At 43.9% G+C, this 19,782-nt stretch overlaps 1 pseudogene; it reads right to left on the bottom strand.

Annotated features, from left to right (window-relative positions):
* Positions 1–5,842: 5,842 nt before the first annotated feature.
* LOC140711780 (chloride intracellular channel protein 4-like) lies at positions 5,843–15,999 on the bottom strand (annotated as a pseudogene).
* Between the last annotated feature and the right edge of the window lie 3,783 nt (positions 16,000–19,782).

Here is a 19,782-nt window from a genome sequence, read left to right as displayed (position 1 = left end):
TCTATATCTGACAAGACCGGGGTTAAGAATCAAAGCCAGAGGAAACCACAGCCTCAGAGGCCAGGGAAGTTCTGGGAAATTTCCCATGCAGTGTGAGAGGATTTGAGAAAACAGGAGGGAGTCTTGGGGCATTTGTGAAGGCGATTTCTTAGAAAGAAATACAGAACTGGTTGGGTGAGCTTTGCTCCGTCCTTTGGCCCATGTTTTAAGCAGATCAAATGATATCATTAGCCCCCGGGGGCATGAAATATCAGCTAATCAGCAGTCCTCTTTTTTTTTGTTTTAACATTTTTATTACTTTTTTTTTTTTTTTAAACACAGAGTCTCACTGTGTCACCCAGGTTGGAGTGCAGTGGCATGATCATGGCTCACTGCAGCCTCAACCTCTTTCCTAGGTTCAAGCAATCCTCCCACCTCAGCCTTCCAAGTAGCAGGACTAAAAGCACACACCACCATGCTCAGGTAATTTTTTGTTTTAAACTTTTTGGTAGAGACAGGGGTCTCTCCATGTTGCCCAGGCTGGTCTCAAACTCCTGGGGTCAAGCAATCCTCCCACCTTGACCTCCCAAAATGTTGGGATTACAGGTGTGAACCACTGCCCCAGCTGTGCCCACATTTTTTCTAGGTGCAGTGATACAGAATAAAAAGAAAGAGAGACTAGTTTCTGCTCTCAAGCGGTTTACCTTTTAGATCATGAGTCAAATCTAGATCAGGTGAAATCTAGTCCATGGTCTGTTTTGTTTCTGAGACATGCTATCACTGTGTCACCCAGGCTGGAGTGCAGTGGCACCATCATGGCTCGCTGCAGCCTTGACCTCCCAGACTCAAGTGATCCTCCTCTCTGAGCCCCCCAAGTAGCTGGGACTACAGGCATGCGTCACTACGCCCGGCTAGTTTTTGATTTTTTTGTAGAGATGGAGTCTTGCCATGTTGCCCAGGCTGGTCTCGAACTCCTGAGCTCAAGCGATCCACCTGCCTTGGTTTCCCAATGTGCCGGGATTACAAGTGTGGGCCACTGTTCCCAGCCTCCTTGACGGTTTTTGTAAGTTAAGTTTGATTGGAATGCAGCCATGATCATTTGTTTACGTAATGTCTATAATTGCCTTCTCGCTACAATAGCAGAGTTAAGTAGCTGCAACAGAGACTGTGTAACCTCTGTGGATATGCACATATAGAGGGGTTAGAGAAGGGAAGAGAGAGAGAGAGAGAGAGAGAGAGATTTTTTAAAAATTATTATACTTTAAGTTCTAGGGTACATGTGCATAACGTGCAGGTTTGTTACATATGTATACTTGTGCCATGTTGGTGTGCTGCACCCATAAACTCGTCAGCACCCATCAACTTGTCATTTACATCCCAATGCAATCCCTGCCCACTCCCCCCTCCCCATGATAAGCCCCAGTGTGTGATGTTCCCCTTCCCAAGTCCAAGTGATCTCATTGTTCAGTTCCCACCTATGAGTGAGAACATGCAGTGTTTGGTTTTCTGTTCTTGCGATAGTTTGCTGAGAATGATGGTTTCCAGCTGCAACCATGTCCCTACAAAGGACACAAACTCATCCTTTTTTATGGCTGCATAGTATTCCATGGTGTATATGTGCCACATTTTCTTAATCCAGTCTGTCACTGATGGACATTTGGGTTGATTCCAAGTCTTTGCTATTGTGAATAGTGCCGCAATAAACATACGTGTGCATGTGTCTTTATAGCAGCATGATTTATAATCCTTTGGGTATATACCCAGTAATGGGATGGCTGGGTCATATGGTACTTCTAGTTCTAGATCCTTGAGGAATCGCCATACTGTTTTCCCTAATGGTTGAACTAGTTTACAATCCCACCAACAGTGTAAAAGTGTTCCTATTTCTCCCCATCCTCTCCAGCACCTGTTGTTTCCTGACTTTTTAATGATTGCCATTCTAACTGGTGTGAGATGGTATCTCATTGTGGTTTTGATTTGCATTTCTCTGATGGCCAGTGATGATGAGCATTTTTTCATGTGTCTGTTGGCTGTATGAATGTCTTCTTTTGAGAAATGTCTGTTCATATCCTTTGCCCACTTTTTGATGGGGTTGTTTGTTTTTTTCTTGTAAATTTGTTTGAGTTCTTTGTAGGTTGAGAGAGAGATTTTAAGAAATTATCTCACATGATTGATGAGGCTGTCAAGTCTGAAATCTGCAGGGTAGGCTGGAGACCCTGGGGAGAGTTGTTGACTCTGAAGTCAGAGACTAGAGGCAGGACTCCTTCTTCCTGTGGTGGATTTCAGTCTTCTTCTCTTAAAACCATCAACTGATTGGTTGAGGCCCACCCACATTATGGAGGGTCTCCCAGGGACTTTACTCAAAGTCTACTAATTTAAATGTTAGTCCCTAAGCCAGGTACCATGGCTATAATCCCAGCACTTTGGGAGGCCAAGGCGGGTGGGTCCCCCGAGGTCAGGAGTTTGAGACCAGCCTGAGCAACATGGTGAAACCCCATCTCCACTAAAAATACAAAAATTAGCCGGGAGCGGTGGCGCATGCCTGTAATCCCAGCTACTAGGGAGGCTGAGACAGGAGAATCGTTTGAACCCAGGAGGCGGAGGTTGCAGTGAGCCAAGATTGCACCACTGCATTCCAGTCTGGGCGACAGAGGGAGACTCTGCCTCTAATAAATATACAAATAAATAAAAGTTGAAATTATAAAAAAAATCTCTGCAAAGTAAATTATGATGTAAGGCTGGAGTGTTGATATTCTCCTATGGCAGGACCGTGAAAGTGTATTGCTGGCCTTGCCGGACGAATGCTAACTGCTTCTGGTCGTCTTTATTAACGTATGGAGTGAAAAACCATGGACCAGGCTGGATGCAGTCGCTCATGCCTGTAATCCCAGCCGTTTGGGAGGTCAACGCAGGAGGATTGCTTGAGCTCAGGAATTTGAGACCAGCCTGGACAACATGGCGAAACTTCATCTCTATAAAAAATATAAAAATCAGCCTGGCATGACCAGGTATGGTGGCTGACACCTGTAATCCCAGCACTTTGGAAGGCTGAGGTGGGTGGATCATGAGGTCAGGAGTTCGAGACCAGCCTGGCCAATATGGTGAAACTCTGTCTCTACTAAAAATACAAAAACTAGCCAAGTGTGGTGGTGTGCACCTGTGGTCGCAGCTACTTGGGAGGCTGAGGCAGAAAAGTAGCTTGAACCCTGGAGGCAGAAGTTGCAGTGAGCTGAGATCACACCACTGCACTCCAGCCTGGGCAACAGAGCAAGACTCCATATAAAAAAAAAAAAATTTGGCTGGGCTAGTGGTGTGTGCCTGTAGTCCCAGCTACTTGGGAGGCTGAGGTGGGAGGATCAATTGAGCCTGGGAGGCAGAGGTTGCAGTGAGCTGAAATTGCATTACTGCACTCAAGCCTGGGTGATAGAGTGAGACCCCATTAAAAAAAAAAAAGACAAAAGAGTATTAAGCAGATTGCTGGGTACAGTGCTGTAATCCCAGCACTTTGGGAGGCCAAGGCGGGCAGATCACAAGGTCAGGAGATCGAGACCATCCTGGCTAACACGGTGAAACCCCGTCTCTACTTAAAAAAAAAAAAAAAATTAGCCGGGCGTGGTGGCAGGCTCTTGTAGTCCCAGCTACTTGGGAGGCTGAGGCAGGAGAATGGTGTGAACCTGAGAGGCAGAGCTTGCAGTGAGCTGAGATGGCACCACTGCACTCCAGCATGGGCGACAGAGCGAGACTCCATCTAAAAAGATAATAAATAAAATAAAATAAAATAAAATAGCTACGCATAGTGATGTGTGCCTGTAGTCCCAGCTACTAGGGAAGCTTAGGTGGGAGGATCATGTGAGCACAGGAATTTGAGGTTGCCATGAGCTATGATTGTGCCACAGCACTCGAGCCTGGGCAACAGAGTGAGACCCTGTCTCCAAAAAAATTTAAGAAAGTAGCAAAGGACTTGGCTGAACTCTGTTCTAGTGTTTTGCAGAAGGCAGATCTTAGAAGTGACAAAACTGGATACTTAGCTGAGGAAATCTCTAAGCAAGGTGTTGAAGGAGTGGCTTGGTTTCTTCTTACAATTTATAGCAAAATGCAGGAAGAGAAAGGTAAGTGGAAGGAATTGTTAAGCAAAAAGGAACCAGAACTTGAAGATGTGGAAACTTCTTGGTCTATGCATATTGCAAAAAATGACAAGGCTTGTTCTGAAGAGAACGCAAGCATAGATGTGAGCCATGGATTTAATCAGCCATCTCCCTAGAAGCTAGGAATACAGATGGGATTATACCAGCAGAGACACTGCCGGTTCAAACTAAAAGGAACAGAGACAGAACAACCTAAAGGAAGGATTTCAGACTTCTAGGATTCAACAGGATGGGGCGATGAGGCTATTTGGCTGTGAGTATGCATTAGCCTTTAAGAAAAGGGAGGAATGACTTCAAAGGCAATTCAGAGATCGTCAGGGCTATCCCTTTCACAACAAAAGGAGTCTGGCTCCTCTTCACTTTCAGAGGGCAGGATTTCTTCCTCACTGTCAAAGGATCAGGGACCACCACAGACAGCCTCGGGATCCTGAGCCCAGGGGTGAATCTGTCCTGCGGATCTGAATTGATGATGCTTCCCTGGTGGTCTAGTGGTTAGGATTTGATGCGCTCTCTCTCAAAATGGTGATGCTGCCACTGCAGTGGGCCTGGAGGCAGAGCATGGGAGCAAAGAGGATTATTCTCCAGCCTTAAGATCTAATGGAATTTGCCTTGCTAGATTTTGAACTTGCTTGGGGCCCATCATCACTTTCTTCCTTCTGATTTTCTCCCCTTTTGGAATGGGAATCCTATGCCTGGCCCAGCATTTATTTAATTTATTATTTTTTTTTATTATAGTTTAAATTCTGTGACACACATGCAGAACGTGCAGGTTTGTTACACAGGTATACACGTGCCATGGTGGTTTGCTGCACCCATTAACCCGTCCTCTACATTAGGTATTTCTCCTAATGTTATCCCTCCCCTAGTCCCTCACCCCCCGACAGGCCCCGGTGTGTGATGTTCTGCTCCCTGGGTTCATGTGTTCTCATTGTTCAACTCCCACTTATCAGTGAGAGCATTTGAGACAGAGTCTTGCTCTGTTACCCAGGCTGGAGTGCAATGGCATTATCTTGGCTCAGTGCAGCCTAGAACTCCTGGGCTCAAGCCATCCTCCTGCCTCAGCTTCCCTCCAGGCATGAGCCACCATCCCTGACTATTTCTCTAATTTTTTTTTTTGAGAGATGGGGTCTTACTATGTTGCCCTGGCTAGTCTCGAACTCCTGGACTCAAGCAATCCTCCCGACTTGGCCTCCCAAAGTGGAGGAATTATAGGTGGAATTAAAGGAATTATAGCTGTGGCTGGGTAAGTCTCTGATATTTCATTATGGCTCGCAGACCAGGCTAATACAGTCCCCATTCCAATGTTCTTAATCCCATATTCCTTCACAATCAATGGCCTTGCTTTAGCTGCAGACACCACCTGAGACTGAAAATTCAATCTGTGTTGGAATTCAGTGAGGGATTTATGCAAAAATAGATTTTTTTTTTTCAAATTGTGGTCAGGCAGGCAGAGACAGAGACGAGAGAAAAAAAAAAAAAAGTCAACACCAGGTGATAAGGTTTGGCTGTGTCACCACCAAAATCTCATCTTGAATTTTAACAATACCCACAAGTCAAGGGCGGGACCAGGCGGAGATAATTGAATCATTAGGGGTTTCCACCATACTGTTCTCATGGTAGTGAAGTACTCTCAGGAAATCTGACGGTTTTACAAAGGAGAGGTTCCCTGCACAAGGTCTCTTGCCCGCCGCCACGTAAGACGTCTCTTTGCTCTTTTTCATCTTCTGCCTTGATTGTGAGACCTCATTAGCCATGTGGAACTGTGAGTTCATTAAGCCTCTTTCCTTTATAAATTACCCAGTCTTGGGTATGCCTTTTTTTTTTTGAGTTGGAGTCTCACTCTGTCGCCCAGGCTGGAGTGCAGTGGCATGATCCTGGCTCACTGCAACCTCCACCTCCCGGGTTCAAGCGATTCTTGTGCCTCAGCCTCCCGAGTAGCTGGGATTACAGGTGCTGCCATCACACCTGGCTAATTTTTGTATTTTTAGTAGACATGGGGTTTCACCATGTTGGCCAGGCTGGTCTCAAACTCCTGACCTCAAGTGATCCGTCCGCCTCAGCCTCCCAAAGTGCTGGAATTAACAGCCATGAACCACTGTGCCTGGCCAGTCATTCCTTTTGGAATATCAAAGTTGTGATTTGTTTTTGACAATATGCAGTTTGGGCAGCAGATGGCCATCAGCTAATGCCATTTCATTGCCATCCAGAAATTTACGTGTAGAAAACTTAGTGTCCTCCGTGCTATTTTCATCAATTTCATCAGGGAGAGGATAATTCAGATATTCATAAGTTTTTGCAGGTTTTTTTTTCTTTAAAGTTCCAGGGTACATGTGCAGAGGATGTGGAGGTTTGTTACATAGGTAAATGTGTGCCACGGTGATTTGCTGCACAGATCAACCCATCACCTATGTATTAAGGCCAGCATTCATTAATTATTCTTCCTAATGCTCTTCTTCTCCTCACCCTGCTGACAGACCCCAGTGTGTGTTGTTCTCCTCTCTGTGTCCATGTGTTCTCATCATTCAGCTCATAGTTATAAATGAGAACATGCAATGTTTGATTTTCTATTCCTGTGTTAGTTTGCTGAGAATAGCTGCTCCAGCTCCATCCATGTCCCTGCAAAAGACATAATATTGTTCCTTTTTATGGCTGCATAGTATTCCATGGTGTATATGTACCACATTTTCTTCATCCAGTCTATCACTGATGGGCATTTGGGTTGATTCCATGTCTTTGCTATTGTGAATAGTGCTGTAGTGATCACATGCATGCATGTATCTTTATAACAGAATGATGCATATTCCTTTAGGTATATATCTGGTAATGGGATTGCTGGGTCAAATGGTATTTCTGCTTCTAGATCTTTGAGGAATCACCACGCTGTCTTCCACAATGGTTGAACTAATTTACACTACCACCAACAGTGTAAAAGCGTTTTTTTTTTTTTTTTTTCTCCACAACTCACCAGCATCTGTTGTTTCTTGACTTTTTAATAATCACCGTTTTCTGTAGGGTTTTTAAGAGATCCCTCACTCATGCTTCATTAACTTCTGGCCTTGAATTCTTGATCTATGTAGAGAATTTGGCAAAGATGTCAATTCCAGCAGTATTTGATTCTGGGTGTTTTGGTGAAAGCTTTAAGTACTTGGGAGGACATAAGACTTCTTCAGGAGATTCCTCAATCTTATTTGACTTCAATATTATTTGAAAATTATAAGTGGTGGGTTGTTCCCAGGCGCCTTGTTTTGCAGATCTGCAGGTTTCCATTTCAGATCAACAGTTGTGACACTAAAGACAATCATGAGGAATGTCTGGGGAAAAAGGCAGATTTCTGTGCTTTCACCATCACTGACCGCCTTGACACAGAGCTCAGTGAGGGGCGCTTTGTCTTCCTCCTTCAACCTGTTCAGTGTCACTGACAATGCCAAGGCCAGCTCAGCTGGGCTTTGCAAATGGTGGCAGCTGCTGTTTCTGCTCCAGGGCTGCTCTGGCTGATGACTTAGGCCATGCTGCTCACTGTACAGTCTGGCATTGAGGACTTGTGACTTGAGCCACTTCCTCAACTGGCTTTAAATTTATCAAAGGGAGATTGTCCAGGTGAGCCTGAGTTAATCATGCAAACTCTATAAATCTGAATGTAGAAGGCAAATATCAAGAAAGTAAGAAACCAGAGAGATTCAGACCTTGAGAAGGATTTGACCTGTCATTGCTGGCTTTAAAGATGGTAGGGGCCACATGACAAAAACCTGAGAACACTTTCTAGGAGCAGAGTGATCCTTGGCTAACAATGAGCTAAGAAAACAGGGGCCTCAGTTCTGCACTGCAAGGAACTGAATTCTGCCAACAACATTAATGAGTTTGAACACAATTTTTCCCCAGACTCCAGATGAAAACACGGCTTGGTCAACTCCTTGATTAAGTAACCCTGAGAATAGAATCCAGATAAATCTTGCCCAGATTCCTGATGCACAAACACCATGAAAATAATGAATGAGTGTTGTTTCAGGCCACTAAGTTTGTGATGATTTGTTACACTGCAGTAGCTAACTAATACACTGGGTTATGCGGCCAACCTGTTGATCGGCCAGTCTTATTTTGCATAGATACTTCAGAACCATGGACAGTGGAACAAATGCCAGAGGAGAGCTGATTGGCTGGATTAGCTACCATCCAAACTGGAGAGATCCTATTGGACAATCTTTGACCTGGGCACTGATCCCTGGACCAGTCAGATTTTGTCAGGATCTACAGACTCAACTTTTCCTTGCCAACTATGAAAATGGTGCCTCAGGGGTCCTGCAAGGTCCTGAGTGAACAAGTCCCTGCCTAGTTCTTCAGAAGGATATTGCACCACCCTCTTCCTCATCCACATTAGCCTCTTTTGCCTTCTCCTTCCCATTTCCCAGCCATTGCCCAGTGATATTCCTGTGTTCAGGAACTCTTCTTTTCTCTCTTTGAAACTTTCTATCCTTTACCTAGCCAACTCTTTTTTTTTTTTTTTTTTTTTTTTGAGACAGAGTCTCTCTCTGTCACCCAGGCTGGAGCACATTGGCATGCTCTTGGCTCAGTGCAACCTCTGCCTCCCAGGTTCAAGCGATTCTCATGCCTCAGCCTCCCCAGAAGCTGGGAATATAGGTGCATGCCACCATGCCAGGATATTTTTTTTTTTTTTTTTTGAGATGGAGTCTCACTCTGTCACCTGGGCTGGAGTGCAGTGGTGCGATCTTGGCTCACTGCAACTTCTGCCTCCCAGCGTCAAGTGATTCTCCAGCCTCAGCCTCCTGAGTAGCTGGGATTACAGGTGCCTGACACTATGCCCAGCTAAGTTTTTGTGTTTTTAGTAGAGATGGGGTTTCACCATGTTGGCCAGGCAGGTCTTGAACTCCTGACCTCAAGTGATCCTCCCACCTTGGCCTTCTAATGTGCTGGGATTACAGGTGTGAGCCACCATGCCTGGCCTGATATCTCTGAAATTTAAAAAGTATTTAGAATATCACTGGGACTTATATGCTTTCATTGCTAATGGCCTGCTGCTAAAACTATATAAGCCCCTTCCCTCTAGGCCCAGGGACTGTCACAGAAGAGGTGGGCATGTGAGATAGTAAGGGCCAAATTTGAGGGATAGAATTATTTCAGACCCTCATACTCAAGAACAGGCACACAGATGCCCAAACATCTTCCAAAATAAGACTGCTTCTTGGGCTACTATGTGGCCTCTCTCCATCCATCCCAACCATAAAAAGTTTTGCTTGCCATAGAATTAAACAAAAATTATGGAGAGGATATCCAGATGCCTGGTGTATTAGTCTGTTTTCATGCTGCTGGTAAAGATATACCTGAAGCTGGACAATTTATACAGGAAAAAGGATTCACAGTTCCACGTGTCTGGGGCAGCCTCATAATCATGAAGGAAGGCAAGGAGGAGCAAGTCATGTCTTACATGGATGGCAGCAGGCAACAAGAGAGCTTGTGCAGGGAAACTCCTGTTTTTAAAAGCGTCAGATCTCATGAGACTTATTCACTGTCATGAGAACAGCATGGGAAAGACTTGCCCCCGTGATTCAATTGCCTCCCACTAGGTCCCTCCCACAATGCATGGGAATTCAAGATGAGATTTGGGTGGTGACACAGCCAAACCATATCACCTGGTGACAAAGCCTTCTGGGTATAGTGCTCCCAGTAATAAAATTGTGCCAATTGTATAAACAATTTTATCAGCCACTTTAGGAGAAATTACTAAAAAGACTACAAAAAGCCTTGCAGCACATTGAAAGTCTCTAAATTCCTTAGCTTAAATGGTTTTAGGAAAATGCTTATATTTTGTATCACTAATTGCTACAAGTGTATAACTACAACCAATATTACAGTAGCTCAGTGCATAGAACTTAAATAGATGTCAATTTTATAACCTCGCCTTTTGACATTTGATTTTTGGCTCTTATGTTATTTAAAGGGTTCCCAGGGTTAATGAGAATCTGCTCACTGCCATTCCCATCTGGCCTGGAACATTTAGTTGGCTATAAATATTTTGACTCCAAGACCTTTGGCTATAGGGGCCCCACCGAGGGACATGTTGGGCCTGGGTAGGCAGACACACCACCCCAGCAATAATATGGGACAAAATAAAAGTTTGGCCATTGATGCTGAGTCTGGCATATAATGACCAAAAAATGGGGGAATGTAAACTAATAATTAAATCCCAAGCTCCCCCTTCCCACTGCCACTGACAGAATGGATCCCTCCTTGGCCAAGGGAACCCCCTGTAAAAAAATCTTAAAAACTTAGTCCCCAGACATAATGAGATGGGAGGCCAGACATACCTTCCTTTTGTGGTTTAGACACAATAACAGACCAGCCTTAATGGTCAAATAAAAATCACAAGACGAATGAAGCAGACTTTCTGTAACAATAAGTTAGCAAATTAAGCCAGGTATAGTGGTATGCACCTGTAGTACCAGGTTGCCGGGTCTGACCTACGGACCCTGACCCAGTGACGGATGAAAGACATACACTGACACAGATATTTTGCCTGTCAGTGCAGCTAAGGGGCTCTGCTGCCTGAGTCAGCAGAATCGGCCTTGATAAGCCAGCGAAATTCACATTTATTTAGTACGGATTAAATGACAAAGGTCTCAAGTAAACATCACTGGAGGGTAATTAACATTGCCGACCTCCCGAGTAGAGAGCAATCATGCACCCGCAGATGACCAAAGGTCAGTCTTAGGACCACATGAGTAAACAAGCTATTTAGATAAACTCCTCTACGGTCCCATATATCTATGCCCTAAGCTTTTAAGATAATTCAGCTGCCTTCAGCCAAATCTTCTACGTAAGTTATACAAACTCCCGGCCTTCCAAGAAGGTTTGTGTCTATTTCCTGTAACTTTATAATTTCTCTCACCACCCTGACCGATCCCCTACATCTCCCCCTTCTCTGTTTTTCACATCAGGCCTTGTTGTTCGAAGAGTACAGACGTGTGCAGCAACAGGTCTGTCAGGCGAGGCAGTCATTGCTCTTATTCTGGCTTTGCATCCTAGAATTAGCAAATAACATAAGATAAACGTGAGTATAATCAGTAACATTCTTTTCCAATCAATGAGTGACCTGTAGTGTTACTTGGCACTTCAGTTTGATGTGTGCTGTTATTAAGGATCCCCACTGGGGGTATGTTAGTTTCTTCTAGTGAAGCACTCACATTTTTAGAAGCTGGAAAGGGGTTGTTTGTCTAAGCAACAGGGCAGACAAAAGGCAGATTAGAAGATGGGCCTAATAGAGTGTGGCAGGTACAGGTAGCAGGCAAAGTGAGAGAATGAAAAAGGAACAAATTATCTGGAGTGAATGGTGTTTGTGTTTGGAGTAGGATTTGCTTAGCCTTCGGAGTTGTCCTCTTCAGCATCCTCCAGATAATGTCTGGGGCCTGTGTTATCTGATGAAGTCACATCATCTGGGGCTGTGGGTCCTGCCGCGTCATCTCCTTCATTTCTGGTATTGGGTTGGGTCCTAGTCATGCCATGGTAAGGTTTGATGCATCATGCTGGAATCCAAAGAGGACATGAGGGGGTGTGAACACCAGCATATCCTCTTCCCCATGTTAGCAAATCATCTGGACCACACCATTCATTACTATTTATATCCTTCCATAAAACTGCAGGTTTTGTGTCTTGAGAAGTTTTAGCAAAGTGCTTTTCTATAGCTGGTGGAAATTTGTCACCTAAATTTTAAAAATGAAGGGTAAATGAGGTGTGTGCTAGTAGTGTTGCAGGGTGCTTACCCATACTTTCCCTCTTTTTGTTTTCTGAGCATAATTTTAAGGATGGAGTGGGCACGTTCTACTATGGCCTGTTCTTGGGGATTATATGTGATGCCTGTGGAATGTTGGATGTTCCATGTGTGACGAAATTGTTGAAGTTGTGAGCTGGCTACGTTGGACCATTATCAGTTTTAATTTTTGTGGACTGCCCCATAAACACAAAAGTTAAAAGAAGATGTTTAATGACATATTGAGTGGACTCTCCAGGAAGAGCATGTGCACTAATTAAATGAGTGTAGGTGTCAACAGTTACGTGTACATATCATAGTTTTCCAAATTCAGGGATGTGTGTACATCTATTTGCCATAACTGATTAGGTTTTAGTCCTCTAGGGTTAACACTTGTAGAAGGAGGGGATGTGCCTGTGAGTTGGCAATCTGGACATTGTAGGATAATTTATTTAGCTAGTCTCTGGGTAAGTTGAAATTGTTTAGATAAGTTTCTCCAGTTTTGGTGGAAAAATTAGATATATTTCTCTAGTTTTGGCAATTGGGTGGCTTGGTCAAGCAGTGATGTCATAACTTGTAGGTCTGCTTGATCATTGCCCTAAGCCAATGGGCCAGGCAGTGAGCTGTGGACTCGAATATGGGTAATAAAAATAGGGTGTGTACGTTGATCTAGCAATTTCTGAAGTTGGAGAAAAGCAGTGCACAGGGTGGGCTCCAGAGTGAACTTAATGAGTGCTGTCTCAAGGTTCTGCAATAAATAAACATAGTAAGCAGAGTCACCAACAATATTGATGCGCTGAGTGGAAAAAGTCTCCAAAGTCAATATTAAGGCTCCAACTTCAGCTCTTTCAGTGCTAGTAAACCCATATTGAGTGAGGGAATTACATGGTCTCCACCAGACTGTCACTTTTCCATGTTTACCCGAGCCATCAGTACACAGTGTGAAAGCATTAGGTATGGGGGAGTGAACTATTTTTGTAGGTAAAATCACAGTAGTTCGAGATAAGAACTGAAGGAGTTTGTCAGCAGAAAGGGCATGCTGTATATGGCCTGTGTAATCATAGAGAGCTATTTGTAGATCTAATGACAGGGGCAAAACTGCTTCAAATTGCTTTTTACTTAAAGGAATTCTTATGAAATTAGGATCATAACCTAGCAACAGATTGCATCATCTGTGGCCTGAATAGATGACTTTACTGATTAACTGGATAGGGAGAGAGTGATGTAGTCCCGGTATGTGAGCAAAAAACCCATTCTAGAAAGCGCAGCTCTGGGGCCATCTGTCCTATTGACTCTGTAGGGGAGTGTTTAGTGGGAAAAATAAACAATTGAATTGAATACCCTGGATCAACGTAATCTAGTTGCCTTTGAGAGATAGCTTGCTCTCTCTCTTCAATTTCCTTTTTCACTGTGGGGGTTAAATACCTGGGAGAATCCAGGGCTGTATTGCCCTTTAAGATAGAAAACAGGTTTTGCAATTTACCATTAGTAATGCCCAAGTTGGGGTGAAGCCAGTTAATATTGCGTAGTAATTTCTGATAATCATTTAAGTTGCTAGTATTTGATTTAACCTTTTGAAGTCTTACTGACCAGGAAGTTAGTATGTACCCAAGATATTTCCAAGAAGACATTCGTACTTTTTCAGGTGGGTGCTATGATTAAACCTCTTGATTTTACATTCTCTACAACAGAGGTATATAAACTTAAAAGCATTGGCTCCATTGGGGCTGCTAGTAATATATCATTCATAAAATGAATAATCTTGCACTTAGAAAATTCTTTTCTACTGGGGAACAAAGCTTGATTTACATGATACTGACACATGGTAGGACTGTTCAGCATTCTTTGAGGAAGCACTTTCTAATGAAATTGGCAAGCTGACCTTTCATTATTGGTAGCTGGTATGGTAAATGCAAATTTTTCTCTGTCCTGCTTTGCAAGGGGAATGATATAAAAGGAGTCTTTTAAGCCGATAACGATTATAGGCCAATCTCGAGGAATTGCCATGGGGGAGGGGTTGATTACCCCAGCTGAAGGGACCCTATAGGTTGCAAATTAGTATTAATAGCACATAAGTCATGCAAAAGTCTCATTTGCCATACTTTTTGGGAATGACAAAAATAGGCAAATTCCAAGGGCTGTTAGATGGTTCTATATGGCTGGCTTTTAATTGCTCTTCAACTAATTCATGGGCTCTTTGCAATTTCTCTCCCTTCAGAGGCCACTGTTCTACCCAAATTGGATCTTGACAGAGCCACATCAGGGGTAGGGGAGGGATAATAACAGTGGCCATTATTAGAAAGGGATCTGCAGAGTGACCCCCCCATTGGGCTAAAAGGTCCCATCCCCATGTTGCAAATGACAGGATCTCACTCTTGTTTTATGGTTGAATAGGTACTCTATTGTGTATATATCCCATATTTTATGTGTCCATTCATCTGTTGATAGAAATAGATTGCTTCTGAATCTTGCCTATTGTGAATAATGCTATGATAAACATGGGAGTGTAGCTATCTCTTTGATATACTGATTTCCTTTCTTTTGAGTATATACCTAGCAGTGGGATTGCTGGATTGTATGGATTTAGTTATTTAAGGAACTTCCGTGATGTAGGGAGACCCCCTGAAACTATTGCTATGGAATAAAAGATGAAATGCTCCTGATTATTGTAAATACAAAATTGCATGCAGGATTTTATAAAGATAATGCCAGGTTGGACTGCCAGAATGAGCCAACAGTGTGTGATGTGCTTCCCCCTGTAGAGAGCTTATGAATGGATGTGCAGTTGGGGAGGTCACATCACCAAGATTCCTATCCCAGAAAAGCAGATGTTCATAGCTCTGGGAATGGAATGCAACCTTTGTGAAGAGCCTATAAACAGATGCATGGGGGAGGGGGGTGTGCCTGTCCATATGGATAAGATAGGGCTATAAACGCCCTCATCTTGTCATGACTCTTCTAGGCCTCTTTAGGGTTAAGGCATACTCCCTTCTGAGCATTTCTTGTCTAACCAGTTGTCTAGCTTCACGTCCTGTTACTATGGATTGTCTAGTTTCATTCTTCTGAATATGGATATCCAGTTTTCCCAGGGTCATTTATTAAAGAGACTATCCTTTTCTCAATGTTTGTTCTTGGCTTTTTTGTCAAAAATGTGTTCACTCTAGATGTATGGATTTGTTTCTGGGTTCCCTATTCTGTTCCATTGGTCTATGTGTCTGTTTTTATGCCAGTACCATGCTGTTTTGTTTACTATATCTCTGTAGTATAATTTGAAGTCAGGTAATGTGATTCCAGCAGTTTTGTTCTTTAGCTTAGGCCTGTTTCCCTTGCCTCCATAACTGTTGCGGGTATTGACAGTCAGGCTGCTAGACCCCTTAGAACTCCCCATCTCTGGTGCCAACTTGGACAACATTCTTTTATGCACACCTTTTTAGTTATCCCCACCTGCCCAGCTCCCTTATTAGGTCAAGAAGTTTTAACAAAATTATCCGCTACCTTGACTATTCCTGGACTACAGCCTCATCTCATTGCTGCCCTTCTCCCCAACCCAAAACCTCTTTCACATCTTCCTCTTGTATCCCCTCCACCTTAACCCAAAAGTATGGGACACCTCTGCTCCCTCCCTGGCAACTGATCACATGCCCATTACTATCCCATTAAAACCTAATCACCCTTACCCAGCTCAACGCCAGTATCCCATCCCACAACAGATTTTAAGGGAACTAAAGCCTGTTATCACTCGCCTGCTATAGCATGGGCTTCTAAAGCCTATAAACTCCTTACAATTCCCCCATTTTGCCTGTCCAAAAACTGGACAAGTCTTACAGGTTAGTTCAGGATCTGCACCTAATCGACCATATTGTTCTGCCTATCCACCCTGTGGGGACCAACCCATACACTCTTTTGTCCTCAATACCTCCCTCCACAACTCACTATTCCATTCTCGATCTTAAAGATGCCTTTTTGTTTTTCTATTCCCCTGCACCCCTTGTCCCAGCCTTTCTTTGCTTTTACCTGGACTGACCCTGACACCCATAGTCCCAGCAGCTTACCTGGGCTGTGCTGCCGCAAGGCTTCAGGGACAGCCCTCATTACTTCAGCCAAGCTCTTTCTCATGATTTACTTTCTTTCTACCCCTCTGCTTCTCACCTTATTCAATATTTTGATGACCTACTATTTTATAGCCCCTCCTACAAATCTTCCCAACAGGACACCCTCCTGCTCCTGCAACATCTATTCTCAAACGGATATCACGTATCCCCCTCCAAAGCCCCAATTTTTTCCTCGTCCATTACCTACCTTGGCATAATTCTTCATGAAAACACACGTGCTCTCCCTGCCAACTGTGTCCAGCTGATCTCTCAAACCCCAACCCCTTCTACAAAGCAACAACTCCTTTCCTTCCTGGGCATGGTTGGCTACTTTTGCCTTTGGATACCTGGTTTTGCCATCCTAACAAAACCATTATATAAACTCACAAAGGGAAACCTAGCTGATCCCATAGATCCTAAATCCTTTCCCCACTCCTCTTTCCATTCTTTGAAAACAGCTCTAGAGACTGCTCCCATACTAGCTCTCCCTGACTCATCCTGACCCTTTTTCATTACACAGAGCCTAAGTGCAGGGCTGTGCAGTAGGAATTCTTACACAAGAACCAAGACCGTGCCCTGTAGCCTTTCTGTCCAAACAACTTGACCTTACTGTTTTAGGCTGGTGCTCATGTGTGTATGCAGTGGCAGCTGCTGCTTTAATACATCTGAAAACCCTCAAAATAACAGGCTATGCTCCACTGACCCTCTACAGTTATCACAACCTTCAAGCATTAATATCCTCCTCGCACCTTTCACACTTACTGTCTGGCCCTTGACTCCTCCAGCTCTATTCACTCTTTATTGAAACCCCAACAGTAACTATTGCCCAAGGGCCCGATTTCAGCCCAGCTTCTCACTTAACACCCAACACAAGTCCTGAACCACATGACTGTGTTTCCCTAATACACATAGCATCTTCCCCCTTTCCTCAGATTTCTATTCTTTCAATTCCAAACCTAGACCACACTTGATTTATCAATGGCAGTTCTTCTAAACCCAATCAGTTTTCACCAGCTAAAGCTGGATATGCTGTCATGTCACACACCTCCATTATCGAAGCTGCTGTACTTCCTCCCTCCCCCACTTCCTAACAAGCTGAACTAATTGCTTTAACTTGTGCGCTCTCTCTCGCTAAAGGAATGCACATCAGCATTTATACTGACTCCAATATCCTTTCCACATCCTCCATAACCATGCTGCCATCTGGGCTGAAAGAGGCTTCCTTACCACACAAGGCTCTTCCATTATCAATGCCTCCCTAACAAAGGCCCTCCTTAAGGCTGCTCTCCTGCCAGCCAAGGCTGGAGTCATTCATTGTAAAAGACACCAGAAACCAACTGATCTTACTGCAAAAGGAAATGCCTATGCCGACAGGACAGCAAAACAAATAACCAATGCCTCCACACCTGCCAATATTCCAGCCCCAACTCCAGAGGGCCAGTATTTTTCTTTCTCTTCTATCACTCCCATCTACTGTTCTTCTGAAAACCTGCTCCACCAGTCTTTTCCAACTCAGGGCAAGTGGTTCTTAAATCATGGAAAATTCATTCTTCCTGCCTCACAAGCTCAGTCCATTCTTTTTTCCCTTCGTGACCACCTCCATGTGGGATACAAGCTTCTGGCTTGCCTCCTGCAGGCCCTCATCTCCTTCCCTTCATGGAAATCCATTCTTAAGACCATCACCTCTCAATGCTCTGTCTGCCATGCCACCAGCTCCCAAGGCTTTCTTAGGCCTCCTCCTTTTCCTACACATCAGGCTTGTGGATTTACTCTGACACAAGATCGGCAAATTGACTTTACTCATATGCTCCATGTCTGTAAATTTAAATATCTCTTGGTTTGGGTCGATACCTTCACCAGATGGGTCGAGGCTTTTCCCACTAGCTCCGAAGAGGCTACTGCAGTCATCTCTTCCCTTCTAACAGATATAATTCCCTGATTTGGCCTCCCTACTTCTATTCAATCTGACAATGGTCCGGCCTTTATTAGTCAAATCACCCAAGCAGTTTCTCAGGCTCTTGGTATTCAGTGGAAACTTCATACCCCAAACTATCCTCAATCTTCAGGAAAGGTAGAACGGACGAATGATCTTTTAAAAACACACCTCACCAAGCTCAGCCTCCAACTTAAAAATGACTGGACAGTACTTCTACCATTTGCCCTCCTCAGAATTAGGGCCTGTCCTCAAGAGACCACAGGGTATAGTTCATTTGAACTTTTATACGGACACACTTTCTTGCTTGGCCTCAACCTTGTCCAAGACACAAGCCTTCTGGGTGACTATCTTCCAGTCCTCCAGCAGGCTAGACAGGAAATTCTCCAGGCTGGTAATCTTCTCTTGCCTACTCCAGATTCCCAGCCACAGGAAGATACCTCTTTTAGTACATCCTCTCATCTTTTCACTTTACATTTCCAGTTTTGCCTTACACAAGGCCTCTTCTTCCTCTGTGGCTCCTCCACCTACATGTGTCTACCTGTTAATTGGACAGGCACATGTACACTAGTTTTCCCTACCCCCAAAAATCAGTTTGCAAACGGGACCGAACAACTTCCCCTCATGACACCAACACTCCACTACTGTTTTGTTTTTCTTATTATTAATATAAGAAGACAGGAAGAGGCCTCGACTTACTCACTGCTGAAAAAGGAGGACTCTGTATATTTTTAAATGAAGAGTGTTGTTTTTACCTAAATCCATCTGGCCTAGTATATGACAACATAAAAGCACTCAAGGATAGAGCCCAAAAACTCGCCAACCAAGCAGATAATTATGCTGAACCACCTTGGACACTCTCTAGTTGGATATCCTGGGTCCTCCCAATTCTTAGTCCTTTAATACCTGTTTATTTCCTTCTCTTATTTGGACCTTCTATCTTCTGTTTGGTTTCTCAGTTCCTACAAAACCACATCCAGGCCACCAATCATTCTATATGACAGATGCTCCTTCCAACAACCCCACAATATCACCCCTTACCCCAAAATCTTTCTTCAATTTAATCTCTCCCACTCTAGGTTCCCACGTCACCCCTAATCCCACTTGCAGCAGCCCTGAGAAACATCACCCATTATCTTTCCATACCATCCCCCCTAAAATTTTCACTGCCCCAACACTTCACCACTATTTTGTTTTGTTTTTCTTATTAATATAAGAAGACAGGAATGTCAGGCCTCTGAGCCCAAGCTAAACCGTCATAACCCCTGTGACCTGCATCCAGATGGCCTGGAGCAACTGAAGAACCATAAAAGAGGACATTCTACCATTGTGATTTGTCCCTGCCCCACCCCAACTAAACAATCGACCTTGTGACATTCCTTCTCCTGAACAATGAGTCTCATGATCTCCCCACTGAGCACCTTGTGACCCCTGCCCCTGCCTGCAGGAGATAACCACCTTTAACTGTAACTTTCCACTACCTACCCAAATCCTATAAAAACTGCCCCACCCCCATCTCCCTTTGCTGACTCTCTTTTCAGACTCAGCCCACTTGCACCCAAGTGAAATAAACAACCTTGTTACTCACACAAAGTCTGTTGGTGGACTCTCTTCACATGGATGTGTGTGACAGGATAGTCCTATTCTACCCTCCTTGTAATAGTCTTTTTGAATAAAGTCTCTCCTGCTAAATTCGGATTTGTTTTTTATTTGACAGAGTAATGGTCTGTGCACATAAAAGACTAAGTGTGCACACTTTACCAAGGCCTGGGTGTGTGCACATGAGGAGGAGGCTGTGCTCGTGTGTGTGTGTGTGTGTATGGGTGCTGGGTAGGTGGTTTTTGACTTACATATGAATCTGAGAGTCCAGATAGT

The sequence above is a fragment of the Chlorocebus sabaeus genome, chromosome 6, assembly GCF_047675955.1.
Source record: "Chlorocebus sabaeus isolate Y175 chromosome 6, mChlSab1.0.hap1, whole genome shotgun sequence".
In the NCBI taxonomy this organism is placed as follows: Eukaryota; Metazoa; Chordata; class Mammalia; order Primates; family Cercopithecidae; genus Chlorocebus; species Chlorocebus sabaeus.
The sequence above is the reverse complement of the archived record's forward strand: the minus strand, read 5'-3'. Positions and strand labels throughout refer to the sequence as shown.